An 18942-nucleotide genomic window follows, 5' to 3' on the forward strand; every position below is an offset into this window, starting at 1 on the left:
CACCAAGACTCTTCCTAGAGCTGGCCTCCTGGCCAAACTGAGCAATCGGGGGAGAAGGGCCTTGGTCAGGGAGGTGACCAAGAACCAGATGGTCACTCTGACAGAACTCTAGAGTTCCTCTGTGGAGATGGGAGAAACTTCCAGAAGGACAACCATCTCTGCAGCTCTCCACCAATCAGGCCTTTGTAGAGACCTGAAAATAGCTCTGCACCAACGCTCCCCATCCAACCTGACAGAGCTTGAGAGGATCTGCAGAGAAAAACGGGAGAAACTCCTCAAATACAGGTGTGCCAAGCTTGTAGCTTCATACCCAAGAAGACTCGAGGCTGTAATCGCTGCCAAAGGTGCTTCAATAAAATACTGAGTAAAGGGTCTGAATGCTTATGTAAATGTGATATTTCAGTTATTTTTTTTATTATTAGCAAGAATTTCTAAAACCCTGTTTTTGCTTTGTCATTATGGGGTAATATGTGGAGATTGATGAGGGAAAAAAACTGTTTAATGCATTCTAGAAAACGAGTGTAGCGTAACAAAATGTGGATAAAGTCAAGGGGTCTGAATACTTTCTGAAGGCACTGTATATCTACAATCATTCAGTAATGTTAATCTACAGTCAGTAAGCAGTAATACCAAAAGCTTACCTTGACTTGGAAGAGTTCCAGTGTTCTGTTGGAAAGGCATAGCTAGCTAGCTAACATAGTTTGAGCAGAGTGTTTCAGTAGGCTAAACTAGCTAGCTACATTTGCTAGCTAAGAAAGTGAAATTGAAAGTGGAAAAAAATGACACTCTCTTTCTATAAACTCAGCAACAAAATAAACGTCCCTTTGTCAGGACCCTGTCTTTCAAAGATAATTTGTAAAAATCCAAATAACTTCACAGATCTTCATTGTAAAGGGTTTAAACACTGTTTCTCATGCTTGTTCAATGAACCATAAACAATGAATGAACATGCACCTGTGGAACAGTCGTTAACACACTAACAGCTTACAGACAGTAGTCAATTAAGTTCACAGTTATGAAAACTTAGGACACTAAAGAGGCCTTTCTACTGACTCTGAAAAACACCAAAAGAAAGATGCCCAGTGTCCCTGCTCATCTGTGTGAACGTGCCTCAGGCATGCTGCAAGGAGGCATGAGGACTGCAGATGTGGCCAGGGCAATACATTGCAATGTCCATACTGTGAGACACCTAAGAAAGCGCTACTGGGAGACAGGACTCCTTGCAGCATGCCTAAGGCACGATCGACCTCGCAGTGGCAGACCACGTTTAACACCTGCACAGGATCGGTACATCTGAACATCACACTTGCGGGACTGGTACAGGATGGCAACAACAACTGCCCGAGTTACACCAGGAACGCACAATCCCTCCCTCAGTGCTCAGACTGTCCGCAATAGGCTGAGAGAGGCTGGACTGAGGACTTGTAGGCCTGTTGTAAGACAGGTCCTCACCAGACAACACTGGCAACAACGTCGCCTATGGGCACAAACCCACCGTCGCTGGACCAGACATGACTAGCAAAAAGTGCTTTTCACTGACGAGTCGCGGTTTTGTCTCACCAGGGGGATGGTCGGATTCACGTTTATCGTCAAAGGAATGAGCGTTACACCGAGGTCTGTACTCTGGAGCGGGATTGATTTGGAGGTGGAGCGTCCATCATGGTCTGGGGCAGTGTGTCACAGCATCATCAGACTGAGGTTGTTGTCATTGCAGGGAATCTCAACACTGTGTGTTACAGGGAAGACATCCTCTTCCCTTATGTGGTATGCTTCCTGCAGGCTCATCCTAACATGACCATCCAGCATGACAATGCCACCAGCCATACTGCTTGTTCTGTACGTGATTTCCTGCAAGACAGGAACATCAGTGTTCTGCCATGGCCATCGAAGAGCCCGGACCTCAATCCCAGTGAGCACGTCTGGGACCTGTTGGATCGGAGGGTGAGGGCTACGGCCATTCCTTCCGGAAATGTCCGGGAACTTGCAGGTGCCTTGGTGGAAGAGTGGGGTAACATCTCACAGCAAGAACTGGCAATCTGGTGCAGTCCATGAGGAGGAGATGCACTGCAATACTTAATGAAGCTGGTGGCCACACCAGAGGACTGTTACTTTTGATTTTGACCCCCCCCCCTTTGTTCAGGTACACGTTATTCAATTTCTGTTCGTCACATGTCTGTGGGACTTGTTCAGTTTATGTCTCAGTTGTTGAATCTTGTTATGTTCATATAAATATTTACACGTTAAGTTTTCTGAAAATAAACGCATTTGACAGTGAGAGGACGTTTCTTTTTTTGCTGGGGAATATATATTTCTCTCTTGCTTCTCCTTTGTTTTAGAATAAATTAATTATTTCAAAACTGTTCAACTATTGTCTTTTTCTTTGAGTCAACTACTCACCACATTTCATGCACTGCAGTGCAAGCTAGGTGTAGCTTATACTTTCAGTTCTAGATTCATTCTCTGATACTTTGATTTGGTGGACATGTCAGTTCATGCTGCAAGAGCTCGGATAGGCTGGAGGACGTCCTCTGGAAGTTGTCATAATTACTATGTAAGTCTATGGAAGGGGGTGAGAACCATGAGCCTCCTAGGTTTTGTTGAAGCCATTGTACCCAGAGGAGGATGGAAGCTCGCTGTCCTCCGGCTACACTCCGGCTACACCACTCTACAGAGTGCTGTTGAGGCTACTGTAGACCTTCTTTGCAAAATATTGTTTTAATCAGTTATTTGGTGATGTGATTATATTTAGTATAGTTTTATCTGAAAAGGGTAACTTTTTAAAATGTTTTACCATTTACATTTTTATGAAATTCACTGAGGAGGATGGTCCTCCCCTTCCTCTGAGGAGCCTCCACTGGTGTATTTACATTCAAACCTGTCTCACTCTCAGATACACAGTGAAAGCAGCCAGACAGGCAGGTCTCCCATACAGAAAAGTAATATATGGCAATATATGTATATTACTTGTTTTATATGGGCATATATGGTGGAAAAATATATGGTGGAAACATATATGGTGGTAAAATATATGGTGGAAACATATACGGTGGAAAAATATATGGTGGAAACATATATGGTGGAAAATTATATGGTGGACAATATATATGGTGGAAAAATATATGGTGGAAACATATATGCCCATATATGTATGTATAAGTACATATATGACACATATAAACGATTTGGCCTTTCATATATGTGACATATATTTCTGCCTTATATAGACATGTACAGTATATGTATAATACTTATTTGCTCATATATGTGACACGTGCAGTATTACCATTTGTATTACATACAGTTGAAGTCGGAAGTTTACATACACTTAGGTTGGAGTCATTAAAACTCGTTTTCAACCACTTCACAAATTTCTTGTTAACAAACTACAGTATAGTTTTGGCAAGTTGGTTAGGACATCTACTTTGTGCATGACACAAGTAATTTTTCCAACAATTGTTTACAGACAGATTATTTAATTTATAATTCACTGTATCACAATTCCAGTGGGTCAGAAGTTTACATACACTAAGTTGACTGTGCCAGCTTGGAAAATTCCAGAAAATGATGTCATGGCTTTAGAAACTTCTGATAGGCTATTTGACATAATTTGAGTCAATTGGAGATGTACCTGTGGATGTATTTCAAGGCCCACCTTCAAACTCAGTGCCTCTTTGCTTGACATCATGGGGAAAATCAAAAGAAATCAGCCAAGACCTCAGAAAAAAAAATCGTAGACCTCCACAAGTCTGGTTCATCCTTGGGAGCAATTTCCAAATGCCTGAAGGTACCACGTTCATCTGAACAAACAATAGTATGCAAGTATAAACAACATGGGACCACGCAGCAGTCATACCGCTCCGGAAGGAGACGCGTTCTGTCTCCTAGAGATGAATGTACTTTGGTGCGAAAAATGCAAAACAATCCCAGAACAACAGAAATGGACCTTGTGAAGATGCTGGTGGAAACAGGTACAAAAGTATCTATATCCACAGTAAAACGAGTCCTATATCGACATAATCTGAAAGGCTGCTCAGCAAGGAAGAAGTCACTGCTCCAAAACTGCCATAAAAAAAGCCAGAATACAGTATGCAACTGCACATGGGCACAAAGATCGTACTTTTTGTAGAAATGTCCTCTTGTCTGATGAAACAAAAATAGAACTGTTTGGCCATAACAACCATCGTTAGGTTTGGAGGAATAAGGGGGACGCTTGCAAGCCGAAGAACACCATCCCAACCGTGAAGCACGGGGGTGGCAGCATCATGTTGTGGGGGTGCTTTGTTGCAGGAGGAACTGGTGCACTTCACAAAATAGATGGCATCATGAGGTAGGGAAATTCTGTGGATATATTGAAGCAACATCTCAAGACATCAGTCAGGAAATTAAAGCTTGGTCGCAAACGGGTCTTCCAAATGGACAATAACCCCAAGCATACTTCCGAAGTTGTGGCAAAATGGCTTAAGGACAACAAAGTCAAGGCATTGGAGTGCCCATCACAAAGCCCTGACCTCAATTCCATAGAAAATTTGTGGGCAGAACTGAAAAAGCGTGTGCGAGCATGGCGGCCCACAAACCTGACTCAGTTACACCAGCTCTGTCAGGAGGAATGGGCCAAAATTAACCCATCTTATTTTGGGTAGCTTGTGGAAGGCTACGTGGAAGGCAAACGTTTGACCCAAGTTAAACAATTTAAAGGCAATGCTACAAAATACTAATTGAGTGTATGTAAACTTCTGACCCACTGGGAATGTGATAAAAGAAATAAAAGCTGAAATAAATCACTCTACTATTATTCTGACATTTAACATTCTTAAAATAAAGTGGTGATCCTAACTGACCTAAGACAGGGAATTTTTACTAGGATTAAATGTCAGGAATTGTGAAAAACTGAGTTTAAATGCATTTGGCTAAGGTGTATGTAAACTTCAACTGTATATGTTCCTTATATGCCATAATATGTTACTTTATATGCTTATATATGTGTGACACGTAGTATTAAAATGATTATTACATATGTATGTCCCCTTAAATGTCACAATACATGTTAACAATGTATTAACATATATGTTACAGAGTATTATTTCAGTGATAATGCCACAAAAACACAAAAAAATGTAATTTAATCCTAATCATTCGATTATTTTTCTCTCATCGCTTTTCAATTCAGCCATTTTACTGTTTTAAGCCATTCCTACTTTTCCTTTTGTTGCACCCGGGAAGCGCTTCATGACAGAATCTGTGGAAGGAAAGCAACCAATAGAAGACAAAGAGAACATAGGGGTTAGGGGTCATAAATAGATTTTTGTTATTTTTAATGGAGAAACTTTTATGTGAAAAGCTTATCACATTCAGTTTAATAAGAAATCCTTGACCATTAATGCCCTATGTCCAATGATTGATTTGTAAATTCAGTTAAGGGATAGTTAACTTTTTTTTTTTTACAGCTTATAGCCAGATGTTTCCTTATCCTGAAAGTGGTCTACATAGAGTTAAATAACCACTATTAACTTGAGGGGATTTGGCCACAAACATTGAACTTTGTCTAATTGCCCCCATCAACCACGTAGGGTTTTTGTTAGCCATCTGACTATAAGGTGTAAAAAAAAGTTTACATCCCTTTAACATCTTGAATTTATTGAAATAGACCCCAACCCTGTTATAGGGTAATCATTTTTAAAGTGGTATTGAGAGATCTTTTGAGATTATTGGTCATTGTAATACTTACCCAGAGTCAGATGAACTCATTCATGAAATGTTTATGTCTCTGTGTACAGTTTGGAGATTATTGAAGTTAGCATGCCATGAGTCATAGTCTTTTTAAAATATCATGACAAAGCCTGCATACTGTCAAATGCTCATTTGCAATCAATGAACAAAAACCTACTCACCAGTTATTGTAGCCACTTTTTCGGTATCCAATCTGTCTTCTTTCTCCCTATCTTCACCCCTTTTAGCTTACAACAACAGATAGCTTAGTGGTTAGAGTGGCAGTAGCCTAGTGGTTAGAGTTGCAGGTAGCCTGGTGGTTAGAGTGGCAGGTTACCTAGTGGTTAGAGTGGCAGGTAGCCTAGTGGTTAGAGTGGCAGGTAGCCTAGTGGTTAGAGTGGCAGGTAGCCTAGTGGTTAGAGTGGCAGGTAGCCTAGTGGTTAGAATGTTTGGCTGGTAACTGTAACATTCGAGCCAGGGTGAATTACCATCTGCAAAACATGAATAATTCTGTAAAGGACTACTTTAACCTGTTGGGGACCCTTTCGAGATAGGATCCCGGTAACGGGATTGCTTGACAAGATAGCATGGCGCGAAATTCAAAACAGCAAAAATCGAATAATTTCAATTTCTCAAACAATCAACTATTTTACACCATTTGAAAGATAAACATCTCCTTAATCCAACCACATTGTCCAATTTCAAAGAGGCTTTACGGCAAAAGCATAAAGTTAGATTATGTTAGGACAGTACATAGACAAAAAATTACACACAGCCATTTTCAATGCAAGGACAGGCGTCACCAAAAAATCTTCATCAGATGACACTCCTAGGACATTATGTTAGACAATACATGCATTTCTTGTTCTATCAAGTTCATATTTATATGCAAAAACAGCATTTTACATTGGCGCGTGACGTTCAGAAAATGTATTTCCCCCAAAACTCCCGGTGAATCAGCACAAAAATTTACAAAAATATTCATTATAAACGTCAATAAAATATTCAACTGTTATTCAAAGAATCATAGATGAACATCTCCTGAATACAACCGCATTGACAGATTTCAAAATAACTTTACTGGGAAAGCACACTTTGCAATAATCTGAGTACTGCGCTCAGAAAAATACACTAGGCAATACAGATACCCGCCATTTTGGAGTCATCTAAATGCATAAATAGCATTAGAAATATTCACTTACCTTTAATAATCTTCATCAGAAGGCACTTCCAGGAATCACAGGTCCACAATAAATGTTGTTTTGTTCGATAAAGTTCATAATTTATGTCCAAATAACTCCATGTTGTTAGCGCGTTCAGTAAGCTACTCAAAATGTAGGACGCGCGAGGAAAATGTCACGACGAAAAGTAAAAAAATAAATCTATTTACGTTCGTTCAAACATGTCAAACGTTGTATAGCATCAATATTTAGGGCCTTTATAACATGAAACTTCAGTAATATTCCAATGCATTGTCTTGAAAAACATTTTGGAACATAGATCCCTTCTCACGTGAATGCGCGCAATGAACTGATGTGGTTTTCTGAGTCACCTGCTTCCCAGCCTTCTCGTTCGGTCTGTGTTTACCGCAAAAGCCTCAAACAACTTTCTAAAGACTGTTGACATCTAGTGGATGCCGTAGGAAGTGCAAAATGAACCCTAACTCACTGTGTGTTCGATTGGCAATGACTTGAAAAAACTACAGGCACACGATTTTCATTTCCTGGTTGTATTTTTCTCAGGTTTTTGCTTGCCATATGAGTTCTGTTATACTCACAGACACCATTCAAACAGTTTTAGAAACTCCCGAGTATTTTCTATCCAAATCTACTAATAATATGCATATTCTAGTTTCTGGGCCACAGTAGTAACCTGTTCAAATTGGGTACATTTTTCATCCGGCCGTGAAAATACTGCCCCCTAGCCCAGAAAGGTTTTAAGTACAGTAACATAATACATCCTCTGTATTTAAGTCATACTAGCGAATACATTGACTTGTATTTAAAAATATACCGTCTCTGTATTTATCTTAACCTCATGTACTATGTTTCAATAAAAAATCCTTTAAATAGCTAAATGAATCATAAACCAGTACAGTACCACTACAACACTTGGGTGGGGAGATGCCAGGGCCTAAACCATATAAATGTAGTAGAAAAGAAACCACAATATTACCTCAGAGGAACTATAAATCAATAAATTCAAACCAGAATATTATCTGGTGACATTTTTTCTTATGTTATCCTATGGGCTGTTATCCTATGTTAGCCTTGCTTAGCCGCAAACCCAGCCATCTCTATGTCAAGATCACTAACAGTTTTCACTCGATCAATTTAGACATTTAAACTTTACAATTTCAACATAAAAGTTAAGTATCACTCAATATGACCATTTAGACTCTAACATGTTCTATAGATAATGTTCTTGTGTAAACCACATACCTGTTTAAGAGAACAAAGAAACAAGAGAGTAGGAGAAAGGTAGAGTTGTTATAGGCGTCTTCTTCCAGTGTTGTTGAGGGGAGTGGAGATGCAAACCCGAGCGTCATGTAGGAGTTACACGATCTGACGTAAGACGTTGGAGTGTACCCATGAGTTTACCAGTTAAATTGCCAGGTTTAGAGCTTCCAACCTATTCATTCTATTTCTATGGCCCCCACTCTAGTCTGTTAGTGGATGTGTGAGAGTTTAACCCCCAAAATGCCTCAGGCAGTGTCAGTGACATGCAGCACTGCATTTGCTCTGGAGTGGCGGCAGTGGGCTGACCCAGTGATCCTGTGTGTAAACAGAGTGCTGTGACTCCCTCAGTCCAATATCCCTCCCGCACCAAATAAGGAAGACCCAGTCAGAGCTCAGCGAAAAGCTGAAGTGAAGAATGGACAGAGAGAAAGTGAGAGAGAGAGAGAGAGAGAGAGAAAGAGGGTGAGTCATTGAGATAGAGAAATAGAAAGAGAGAGACAGAGAGGGAGGGAGAGAGAGAGAAAGAACAAGATAGATAGAGGGAAATGTTATTGCTTACGGAAATGCACACAGTTAATAGCTTCCTGTGTGCGATCTAGTAATGTGATGGTCGATTATTATCTTCCACTCATATTCCCTGGGGGGAAGGTCCCATTTCCTCTACACAGACCACACCCCTTGTTCCACTGACCAGAACAGTGTTGAAGTAATGAGTCAGGTTGAACAATACAAGGGGTCTCCTCCCACACTAACAATACTAGGGTTCTCCTCCCACACTAACAATACTAGGGTTCTCCTCCCACACTAACAATACTAGGGGTCTCCTCCCACACTAACAATAAGAGGGGTCTCCTCTAACACTAACAATACTAGGGGTATCCTCCCACACTAACAATACTAGGGTCTCCTCCCACACTAACAATACTAGGGGTCTCCTCCCACACTAACAATAAGAGGGGTCTCCTCCCACACTAACAATACTAGGGTATCCTCCCACACTAACAATACTAGGGGTCTTCTCCCACACTAACAATACTAGGGTCTCCTCCCACACTAAAAATACTAGGGGTCTCCTCCCACACTAACAATACTAGGGTCTCCTCCCACACTAAAAATACTAGGGTCTCCTCCCACACAAAAAATACTAGGGGTCTCCTCCCACACTAAAAATACTAGGGTCTCCTCCCACACTAACAATACTAGGGTCTCATCCCATACTAACAATACTAGGGTCTCCTCCCACACTAAAAATAAGAGGGGTCTCCTCTCACACTAACAGTACGAGGGGTCTCCTCCCACACTAACAATACGAGGGTCTCCTCCCACACCAACAATACTAGGGGTCTCATCCCATACTAACAATACTAGGGTCTCCTCCCACACTAAAAATAAGAGGGGTCTCCTCTAACACTAACAGTACGAGGGGTCTCCTCCCACACTAACAATACGAGGGTCTCCTCTCACACTAACAGTACGAGGGGTCTCCTCCCAAACTAACAATACTAAGGTCTCCTCCCACACTAACAATACTAGGGGTGTCCTCCCACACTAACAATACTAGGGTCTCCTCCCACACTAACAATAAGAGGGTCTCCTCCCACACTAACAGTATGAGGGTCTCCTCCCACACTAACAATACTAGGGTTCTCCTCCCACACTTTTTATTTTATTTTTTATCTTTATTTTAACAGGGAAAACAGACTGAGACCTGGATCTCTTTTACAGCTGTGCCCTGTGTAAACATGTTGACATGTACAGTTTTAGGCATACAGACAAGAACATTTCAAACATACAAAACAAAGACACAATTCAACAGAAACAATCACAGACAACATCATATTGATCCTCCATAACATTTTTGAAATGGGCAAGGGACACCAGAGTGTCTAACACTAACAATACGAGGGCTCCCCTCCCACACAAACATTACTAGGGGCTCCTCCCAAACTAACAATACTAGGGTCTCCTCCCACACTAACAATACTAGGGTCTCCTCCCACACTAACAATACTAGGGTCTCCTCCCACACTAACAATACTAGGGGTTCTCCTCCCACACTAACAATACTAGGGGTTCTCCTCCCACACTAACAATACTAGGGGCTCCTCCCAAACTAACAATACTAGGGTCTCCTCCCACACTAACAATACTAGGGGTTCTCCTCCCACACTAACAATACTAGGGGCTCCTCCCAAACTAACAATACTAGGGTCTCCTCCCACACTAACAATAAGAGGGTCTCCTCCCACACTAACAATACTAGGGGTCTCCTCCCACACTAACAATACTAGGGTCTCCTCCCACACTAACAATACTAGGGTTCTCCTCCCACACTAACAATATTAGGGGTTCTCCTCCCACACTAACAATATTAGGGTTCTCCTCCCACACTAACAATACTAGGGTCTCCTCCCACACTAACAATACTAGGGTCTCCTCCCACACTAACAATACTAGGGGTCTCCTCCCACACTAACAGTATGAGGGTCTCCTCCCACACTACCAATACTAGGGTTCTCCTCCCACACTTTTTATTTTATTTTTATCTAACAGGGAAAACATACTGAGACCTGGATCTCTTTTACAGCTGTGCCCTTGTAAACATGTTGACATGTACAGTTTTAGGCATACAGACAAGAACATTTCAAACATACAAACAAAGACACAATTCAACAGAAACAATCACAGACAACATCATATTGATCCTCCATAACATTTTTGAATGAGCAAGGGTCACCAGAGTGTCTAACACTAACAATACTAGGGCTCTCCTCCCACACTAACAATACTAGGGGTCTCCTCCCACACTAACAATACTAGGGTTCTCCTCCCACACTAACAATAAGAGGGGTCTCCTCCCAAACTAACAATACTAGGGTCTCCTCCCACACTAACAATATTAGGGGTTCTCCTCCCACACTAACAATACTAGGGGTCTCCTCCCACACTAACAATACTAGGGGCTCCTCCCACACTAACAATACTAGGGTCTCCTCCCACACTAACAATACTAGGGTCTCCTCCCAAACTAACAATACTAGGGTCTCCTCCCACACTAACAATACTAGGGCCTCCTCCCACACTAACAATACTAGGGGTCTCCTCCCACACTAACAATACTAGGGACTCCTCCCACACTAACAATACTAGGGGTCTCCTCCCACACTAACAATACGAGGGTCTCCTCCCACACTAACAATACTAGGGTCTCCTCCCACACTAACAATATTAGGGGTCTCCTCCCACACTAACAATACTAGGGTTCTCCTCCCACACTAACAATACGAGGGTCTCCTCCCACACTAACAATACTAGGGTCTCCTCCCACACTAACAATACGAGGGTCTCCACTCACACTAACAATACAAGGGTCTCCTCCCACACTAACAATACTAGGGTTCTCCTCTCACACTAACAATACGAGGGTCTCCTCCCACACTAACAATAAGAGGGGTTTTCCCTCCCACACTAACAGTACGAGGTTCTCCTCCCACACTAACAATAAGAGGGACCCCTCCCACACTAACAATACTAGGGGTCTCCTCTCACACTAACAATACTAGGGTCTCCTCCCACACTAACAATACTAGGGTCTCCCCACCTCTGTCTCCTCCCACACTAACAATACAGGGTCTCCTCCCACACTAACAATATGAGGGTCTCCTCCCACACTAACAATACTGTTCCTCCCACACTAACAATAAGAGGGTACTCCTCCCACACTAACAATACTAGGGGTCTCCTCCCACACTAACAATACTAGGGCCTCCTCCCACACTAACAATAAGAGTGGTACTCCTCCCACACTAACAATAAGAGGGGTCTCCTCCCACACTAACATTATGAGGGTCTCCTCCCACACTAACAATACTAGGGGTCTCCTCCCACACTAACAATACGAGGGTCTCCTCCCACACTAAGAATACTAGGGTCTCCTCCCACACTAACAATACTAGGGTTCTCCTCTCACACTAACAATACGAGGGTCTCCTCCCACACTAACAATAAGAGGGGTTTTCCCTCCCACACTAACAGTACGAGGTTCTCCTCCCACACTAACAATAAGAGGGTCTCCTCCCACACTAACAATACTAGGGTCTCCTCCCATACTAACAATACTAGGGGTCTCCTCCCATACTAACAATACTAGGGTCTCCTCCCACACTAACAATAAGAGGGGTCTCCTCCCACACTAACAATACTAGGGTCTCCTCCCACACTAACAATACTAGGGTTCTCCTCGGAAAACTAACAATACTAGGGGTCTCCTCTCACACTAACAATACAAGGGTCTCCTCCCACACTAACAAGAAGAGGGGACTCCTCCCACACTAACAATACTCGGGGGTCTCCTCCCAAACTAACAATACTAGGGGGTCTCCTCCCAAACTAACAATACTAGGGGTCTCCTCCCACACGAACAATACTAGGGTCCTCCTCCCACACTAAAAATACTAGGGCACTCCTCCCACACTAACAATACTAGGGGTCTCCTCCCACATTGTTTTTATTTTTTATCTTTATTTTAACAGGGAAAACAGACTGAGACCTGGATCTCTTTTACAGCTGTGCCCTGTGTAAACATGTTGACATGTACAGTTTTAGGCATACAGACAAGAACATTTCAAACATACAAAACAAAGACACAATTCAACAGAAACAATCACAGACAACATCATATTGATCCTCCATAACATTTTTGAAATGGGCAAGGGACACCAGAGTGTCTAACACTAACAATACGAGGGCTCCCCTCCCACACAAACAATACTAGGGGCTCCTCCCAAACTAACAATACTAGGGTCTCCTCCCACACTAACAATACTAGGGTCTCCTCCCACACTAACAATACTAGGGTCTCCTCCCACACTAACAATACTAGGGTCCCCTCCCACACTAACAATACTAGGGTCTCCTCCCACACTAACAATACTAGGGGTTCTCCTCCCACACTAACAATACTAGGGGTTCTCCTCCCACACTAACAATACTAGGGGCTCCTCCCAAACTAACAATACTAGGGTCTCCTCCCACACTAACAATAAGAGGGTCTCCTCCCACACTAACAATACTAGGGTCTCCTCTCACACTAACAATACTAGGGGTCTCCTCCCACACTAACAATACTAGGGTCTCCTCCCACACTAACAATATTAGGGGTCTCCTCCCACAATAACAATACTAGGGGCTCCTCCCACACTAACAATACTAGGGTTCTCCTCCCACACTAACAATACTAGGGTTCTCCTCCCACACTAACAATATTAGGGGTTCTCCTCCCACACTAACAATATTAGGGTTCTCCTCCCACACTAACAATACTAGGGGTTCTCCTCCCACACTAACAATATTAGGGTTCTCCTCCCACACTAACAATACTAGGGGTCTCCTCTCACACTAACAATACTAGGGTCTCCTCCCACACTAACAATACTAGGGGTCTCCTCCCACACTAACAATACTAGGGTCTCCTCTCACACTAACAATACTAGGGTTCTCCTCCCACACTAACAATACTAGGGTCTCCTCCCACACTAACAATACTAGGGGTTCTCCTCCCACACTAACAATATTAGCGTCCTCCTCCCACACTAACAATACTAGGGGACTCCTCCCACACTAACAATACTAGGGTTCTCCTCCCACACTAACAATAAGAGGGTCTCCTCCCACACTAACAATACTAGGGGTTCTCCTCCCACACTAACAATACGAGGGTCTCCTCCCACACTAACAATACTAGGGGACCCCTCCCACACTAACAATACTAGGGGTCTCCTCCCACACCAACACAAAGGAGTCTGATCTTGAGAATTGATCTTGACTATTAGCCAATCATATAGTGCCCTGTCACAGACCCACTGGTAATATTAATAGCAAAGCTGGCACAAATGATCCCCCACCCCCACCCATTCCGCTGCTTGTGTATCAACGTAATGAATTCATAATCTCTAGCCGAGGCTTTTGTAGATCTCTATCGCCGTGGAGATAAGAGAAGCAATAGCAGCTCTAATAGCTGTCAGTCTGTCTGCCTCTCTTTCTGCTTCTGGCTCGGCCTCTCTCTCTCTCTCTCTATGTCAACCAAATGGGGGCCTGTGTGTTTATGGGTGTGTGTGTGCGTGTGCGTGCGTGCGTACGTGCGTGCGTGCATGCCTGCGTGTGTGTGTGTGTGCATGTGTGTGTGAGAAAACTATCAAGCTAGCAGCAGTGGCCCCTGTACGGCTCCTGAGGAACAAAGCTATTGTATAACAGAGAGCCAGACAGTTCTCAACTCTCTGTGCATCTATTTGCCAAGATGAAAGCCGTGCGAGTTTCTGTCAAAAAGATGAGAATATATTTGAGAGGTAAGTGTCGAGGAAGGGGAGCCCCTAGGGGACATCTGGCTGGGGGGGAAAAAAAATTGTTTTGTACACGGGGCCTTCGTTTTCTCCCTGAGTTGCCTGACAAACACTCCATCACAGGTGGAGTAAATAGTGTCGTACATGAAGCTGCCAGAGCTGCTGCTACCTCTCAAGGGCCGGCCGGTCATGTCTGTGTGTTTTTAATTGAAGGGGTGTCACTATTAGAGGTGGTGGGGCTGTCTGCCACCCCCCTGGGGAGTGATGGGGTGTTACTATCAGAGGTGGTGGGGCTGTCTGCCCCCCCCCCGGAGAGTGATGGGGTGTTACTATCAGAGGTGGTGGGGCTGTCTGCCACCCCCCTGGGGAGTGATGGGGTGTTACTATCAGAGGTGGTAGGGCTGTCTGCCACCCTCTGGGGAGTGATGGGGTGTTACTATCAGAGGTGGTGGGGCTGTCTGCCACCCTCTGGGGAGTGAAGGGGTGTTATTATCAGAGGTGGTGGGGCTGTCTGCCACCCCCCTGGGGAGTGATGGGGTGTCACTATCAGAGGTGGTGGGGCTGTCTGCCACCCCCCTGGGGAGTGATGGGGTGTCACTATCAGAGGTGGTGGGGCTGTCTGCCACCCCCCTGGGGAGTGATGGGGTGTCACTATCAGAGGTGGTGGGGCTGTCTGCCCCCCTGGGGAGTGATGGGGTGTTACTATCAGAGGTGGTGGGGCTGTCTGCCACCCCCCTGGGGAGTGATGGGGTGTTACTATCAGAGGTGGTGGGGCTGTCTGCCACCCCCCTGGGGAGTGATGGGGTGTTACTATCAGAGGTGGTGGGGCTGTCTGCCACCCCCCTGGGGAGTGATGGGGTGTTACTATCAGAGGTGGTGGGGCTGTCTGTCACCCCCCTGGGGAGTGACGGGGTGTTACTATCAGAGGTGGTGGGGCTGTCTGCCACACCCCTGGGGAGTGATGGGGTGTTACTATCAGAGGTGGTGGGGCTGTCTGCCACCCTCTGGGGAGTGATGGGGTGTTACTATCAGAGGTGGTGGGGCTGTCTGCCACCCTCTGGGGAGTGATGGGGTGTTACTATCAGAGGTGGTGGGGCTGTCTGCCACCCTCTGGGGAGTGATGGGGTGGCTTGGGTGGTTGGAGTCTTTTACAATTTTCCGGGCCTTCCCTTGACACTACCTGGTATAGAGGTCCTGGATGGCAGGGAGCTCGGCCCCAGTGATGTAGGCTCCCGGGCTCCCGAGTGGCGCAGTGGTCTAAGGCACTGATTCTCAGTGCAAGAGGTGTCACAACAGTCCCTGGTTTGAATCCAAGTTGTATCACATCTGGCTGTGATTGGGAGTCCCATACGGTGGTGCACAATTGGCCTACCGTCATCTGGAGTAGGCTGTCATTAAATAAGAATGTGTTCTTAACACACCCCCTCAGTAGCACCTTGAGTTTGAGGGCGGTGCAGTTGCCATACTGTAGAACAATTTAAGCATCTGAGGAGTCATGCCAAATCTCTTCAACCTTCTTCATGACTGTGCTAGTGTGAGAGGACCATGTCCTTAGTGATGTGGACATTGAGGAAGTTGAAGCTCTCGAAGCACTCCATTAAAGCCATGTCGATGTGGACGGGGCGTGCTCGCCCCTCCGTTTCCTATAGTCCACAATCAGCTTATTTGTATTGCTGACTTTGAGGGAGGGGTTGCTGTCCTGGCACCACACTGCCAGGTCTCTGACATCCTCCCTGTAGGCCGTCTCATCGTTGTCGGTGATCAGGCTTACCTCGTTGTGTCGTCAGCAAACATGAGAGAGAGAGAGAGAGTTTGAGAGAGAGAGAGAGAGAGAGAGAGAGAGAGAGAGAGAGAGAGAGAGAGAGAGAGAGAGAGAGAGATAAGAGCACCCAGTGTAGTCGACTCAAAGCTGTGTCATGGATTGCACATGTCAAGAAGTGAGTGTTCCTCTCTCCTTCCATGCACTATCCCGTATGTCCCTAGCCCCAGTGAAATGTACCATGTTAAGCCTCCACGCCACCAGGGGAAAAGCGGTGTGCGGCTCTCAAAGATTTATCGGCCTGATTAAATTAGCCAACGGTGAATAAAGAGATGGGGAAGGGGAAAAAAACACCATCAAATCACACCAAACGATTTATTAAGTGCTCATATTGATTAGCCCCCATTTGACCTTTTATGGTGTTACATATCACACCAGGTTTAAAACACAGAGTACTGAAGGGAGGAGGGGATGGGGGAGAATGACACTGGTACTTTGTACACTAGAGATGGGTCCCAATCCATTATGGGTGGCAGGTAGCTTAGCAGTTAACAGCGTTGAGCCAGTGACCGAAGGTTGCTGGTTTGAATCTCTGAGCCAACTATCTGTTGATCTGCTCTTGAGCAAGGCTCTTGTAAAACGCTCTGGATTAGAGTGTTTGCTAAATTACTAAAATGTGAGAAAAATATGTATCTGGGCCCCTTGAAATGTTCACTACACAAATACAGTACAGAGTGAAATTGGAGGACTGTCCTGTTTAGTGTTGACCCTCCCAAACTTGCATGTCAGGCCTACCCTTATTCTGTTTTCTGCGCCAATCAATTGAGGTTGGGAACAGCCTAACGACTGATAAACACAAGTGTTGACATAATTAGATTTGAAGTTGTTCATTATCAATTATAATAGATTTGGATAGAGCCTAAGGCCAAGCAATGGAGGCTAACTTGTACTTGTAGAGGCTGAACCAGTCATTCATACATGCTACCTGGAATTCAGGCAGGGGATCTGTAACAGCTGATTTGAAAACAACATTATTACATCACTAATGTATTTCAGCAGAACTCTCAATTTATAGAGCGTTTAAGAAGCTGTCATTTATTGACAGAGACAACACTTTAAAAAAAACATTTGGTTTTGAAATAGCCTAGGGACTGATTAATGAAGTTTGCACCTTTCGTTTTTAAGAAGGAATATAGGCTGTAATGAAATAAAGCAAAGATAGAATTGTAAAAGTGTCTTAATTGACACTTAGACTAATATTATTAGCCTAGGCATGATATTAATTTAATGATGCTATGAATTCTTAAATCAGATTGCAATTATTGTACTGCGTCTAGTCTATACGTTTCAGAGCTAAAGTAGGATTAAGAACACTGGTTAATTGATGATAACTATTTCTACGTTACATGCGTCAACCGCCACCCTTCTGCCCCGTACCCCCCACCCCCTCTCCTGACCCAGGGTTTCTGCATGGGGTCGACCGTGAAGGTTTCCAATGACGTTCGACCCCAAATCCTCATCTGTTCGGTCTCTGTGGTGTCATTCACAAGCGAGTGGTAACGTCAGCGCAGAGAGGAGGCAGTACCGTTTTTTTTGGAGGGGGTAACTCGACTAGGGGGGGCACTCGTCACCCATCTCCCCACCCCCAGTCGAATGAGGTGGATTTAGGAAGAAAATATCCATACCTGCGACGTGGAGATAAACCACAGCAACAAACATATACGCATTTGGAAGTTATCGCACGGCTCCGGTTTTAGTTCTATTGTGGCGATCAACAAAGGGACTGATGTGAAAACAGAATACAGACTTGTAAAGGGCGTGATTGTAGCGGTGGTTTGCCCCGTATAAAAGCGACTACGTTTTTTACACAACTGACATTTTTGATTATTCTTCAATTTGTTTTTATTTCATGGATGCAAAATACGCCTTTTTGGATGAGAAATTGAATTTTAAATTGTCCCTCATATGCCCCCCATAAACAAACTCGGAGGGGGGGCAGTTTAAAAAAAAATTAAAAAAAACTTCTCACTGACTCAAGTAAGTGCTTACTATTTTCTTTCTAACGTTTTTACAGAAATAAGAACGAACATGTAGTTGTTTGACACAAAGTTACTATTCATAGGCTATAAACGTTTTCCCACGTAGGCTACAACGTACTGTTACTTGTATCCCGCAGATGGCTTTGTTCAACTTCACAAAACGAATACTATTTAACAGACTTAATTCATACAGTATGGAGGAGTTGTATTATAACTGTAGAATTATAACAAAACATTTCAACCATAATTAGAAAAGTAATTCGTGTTTTCTTTTCTTTTACTCATTCTCACAGTCAGCAACACATTGGATACAAAAAAAGCAACGATGTTTCAGTATATAGCCAAGCCTTTTAAATGTATCGAAATAATTGATACAATAAAATATTTTATGATGACTGTTTTTGGTTTATAGCGTAGTCTGTCTGTGTAGGCTAGTTAAATGCATTCTCTTTTACTATGTGTTTGTATTGCAAACAACCATTTCAATACTGCGAGGCGCAATTGGTGAAGGCTTGTGCCCTGGGGATATGCACATTTCACTTCGTTCCCAAGGACGACCAATCTGGCAAGACTGTTATTATGTCTGTTATTATGTTAACGATGTCTTTCTTTTGAGATGAGCTACATTGTAGGAGCTACTA

The 18942-nt window shown here is 43.7% G+C and overlaps 1 protein-coding gene across 22 annotated transcripts in view; it reads left to right on the plus strand.

Moving 5' to 3' along the window:
• The window catches only part of ptprsa (protein tyrosine phosphatase receptor type Sa), a 421887-nt gene that overhangs the window by 75858 nt on the left and 327087 nt on the right, over positions 1 to 18942 (plus strand). Inside the window, exon 1 of one of the 22 annotated variants that reach the window (XM_045697362.1) lies at positions 17806 to 18299. The exons of the other annotated variants lie outside the window; for them this stretch is intronic. The gene's annotated coding sequence lies outside the window, so the exon portion shown is untranslated. Of the gene's footprint in view, positions 1 to 17805; positions 18300 to 18942 lie in introns of those variants that run through there. 22 annotated transcript variants of the gene reach the window in all.

The sequence above is a fragment of the Salmo salar genome, chromosome ssa16 (genome assembly GCF_905237065.1).
Source record: "Salmo salar chromosome ssa16, Ssal_v3.1, whole genome shotgun sequence".
Lineage (NCBI taxonomy): Eukaryota > Metazoa > Chordata > Actinopteri > Salmoniformes > Salmonidae > Salmo > Salmo salar.